This window comes from Oryzias melastigma, unplaced genomic scaffold (assembly GCF_002922805.2).
Source record: "Oryzias melastigma strain HK-1 unplaced genomic scaffold, ASM292280v2 sc00372, whole genome shotgun sequence".
Lineage (NCBI taxonomy): Eukaryota > Metazoa > Chordata > Actinopteri > Beloniformes > Adrianichthyidae > Oryzias > Oryzias melastigma.
Window position 1 is genome coordinate 31,308 of NW_023416969.1, and position 2,943 is coordinate 34,250.

Below are 2,943 nucleotides of genomic sequence, written 5' to 3' on the forward strand. Positions count from 1 at the left end.
TCCTTTTGATTCTCAAGACTTAAAAAATTATTCACTGAAAAGTTTTTTTTTTTTGTTTTTTTTGCATAAAGAAATTTGCCAGAGCTGCAGGTTGAACTCAACTCTCCACCATGGAAGGCAGGATAGTTAACAGCGTAGCTAACATTGGACTCATGATACAATACACAGTAGATGAGTTAGCAGCGATTTCCAGTGTTTGAGATGTAAAGATTTTCATTGTCAAGAGTTTAAAAGTAGGAAAAAAAAATGTTAATAATGATTCCCTGAAAGACGGTGTCTCTCAAATAATAAATGAATTGGGAAACTGCAGTCAGTCGACTCGTGTCCTCCAAATCCTCTACCGACGTAAATAACTGTCAGGAGTCAGGGCTCTGACTCCCCCTCTGGGCACCAGCGGGAACAGTCACCAGAGTACTAATTGCACTTCATCTCCCAGAAGCCCCAGCACACAGTTCCTGGTTCCTGCTCAGCTGTCTCCCATCAGACAATCACCCACATGCTTCATAAGCAGCACACAGAGCCACACTCTCTGCGAAGTATTTGTTTGTGCCACCCTGCCTGCAGTATTGAGCGTTTATACCTGGACCTGATCTTCCGTCTCTGACCCTCTGATTGCCTGCCGCCTGCCCCTGACCCTCGCCTGGACTCTGACCACTCTCTTTCTTCTCGGATGATCCCCTGCTCGTGTATGACCTCTGCCTGTCTGACCCTGCTTTAGTTTTGTGGACTCTTAGCTACAAAAATAAACCTGCTGCACGTGGAACCAGCTGTCTGCCTGTTTTATGACAATAACATTTCCTCTGGATTAATCAGCCTCCTCTCTACGTGATCCTCTATGAATGAACATGTCATTTTGGTTTCTGAGTGGTGAAAACGTGACGTCTCTAATGTGAATGTTCTCTAAATGTTAATGAGGAACTCATATTTGATCATCTTTCACTTTAAAAAGGGGCGGAGACCGCAGAGAACTCTAAGTTTCCTGAAGAAAACCTGCTACCGACCAGGTTTCGTTCACAGACTCAGTTATTGAACGCTCTAAAACTACATTTTTAAAATTTAAAACTGTAACTTGTTAACATAACTATGAACTAGATATATAGCATTACCTGTGATAATGCTAGTATGAATGCTGTAAGACATTGGGTTAACCAAAATAGCATGTAGCTGAAAAATTGTCTAAACTTCAAAATCATCTGTAAACATCATTATCCACAGTTATTCCTGTCTACCATCATCTGTCAGTCTGTCCATCACCATGGAAACCAGAAGGAGCTCCAAGCTCATCCTGGGTGTAATCAAATCACTACATCTGTAGAAGTTTTTAGGTGAGTTCTCCTGAAACATCTGAGTTCACTAACCTGGATGTGAGGATCCACACAGCAGAGAGGCGGTCGCTGTGGAGAAACACAGTTCAGACTTCAGAAAAAGATAAAGATTCAGTCTGTCCAGATGTTCAGACTAAAACACAGTTGATCATCTCAGACTAAAACACTGTTGATCATCTCAGACTTCATGAAAACAGAAGAAACTTACCGACGAGGAACAACACTGAAGCAGCCTCCATCTCGCAGTGAACTGATGAGAAATTACCGGACAGTCTCCACCCACATGACCAGAGACACGCCCCCTGCTGAGCTGGGGTTTCCTGTTCTCTCACCACCAGCAGGTATATTTGTATCTGTGTAACCAGGAGGATGTTGCAGAAACCAAAGTCTGAAGAGAAACCAGCAGAAAGCTGCAGCAGAAAGAGGAGCATCCAGGAAGATCGCCTCCAGTCTGATATTGTCTGATTGTCCACGTCTGACCATCTCTCTGTCTGTCTGTCTCTCTGACTGTCTGTCTGACTGACTGACTGACTGTCTGACTGATTGACTGACTGACTGACTGTCTCTCTGACTGACTGACTGTCAGACTGGCTGACTGACTGACTGACTGACTGACTGACTGACTGTCTGTCTCTCTGACTGACTGACTGTCTGTCTGACTGACTGACTGACTGACTGACTGACTGACTGACTGACTGTCTCTCTGACTGACTGACTGTCTGTCTGTCTCTCTGACTGACTGTCTGTCAGACTGACTGACTGACTGACTGACTGACTGACTGACTGACTGTCTGTCTGACTGACTGACCGACTTCTGTCCTGCAGACAGATCTGTGTCGCTTCAACCACCAACCTGTGGTTGGAAACTGAGGTGAAGCTGCGCTCACGTCTGACTCCAGAAACAGAAACTTTCCGGATCCAGAAACTCTTCTGGTTTCTGCTGCAGGAAACAAACCTCCAATAGAACTCAACTATTAGACCCAAAACACTTTTGATGTTTTCTATGTTTAATCTACAGCTGACTGTGTTTAGTACCTTACTCAAAGGTTAAGGTGTTTGTAATGGTGCTGCGGTGCTCAGGAGTGCTTAGTAAATTTCCACTTAGTGGTTTATGACCAAGTCAGTAAAGGTGGGGGCAGGGGAGGGGGATCAGCCATAGCAGAAACTTAGCTTTGTCATCCCATGATGCATCAGGACAATGCATTGTTCTCCTCCTAACACAGAGCAACATCATTTCTCCTCCAGGTTCATGTGAGCTTTAATTCTGCTGCTGCTTTCACAAATAAAAACACAAAGTTTTGTAAAAAGATATTTTAAGATCATCAGGAAAAAAAGACAGTCAGCATCATTTAAAGTTACTAAACAAATATGAAATGTTACTGAAAAAACGTCCTAAAGATAACAATACTGTGTTGTAAAATAAAAACGTGGGCTGCACGGTGGCGCAGTGGTTAGCGCTCTCGCCTCACAGCGAGAAGGCCCCGGTTCGACTCCCGGCTGGGACCTTTCTGTGTGGAGTTTGCATGTTCTCCCCGTGCATGTGTGGGTTTTCACCGGGGACTCCGGCTTCCTCCCACCGTCCAAAAACATGCTTCATAGGTTAATTGGTGACTCTAAA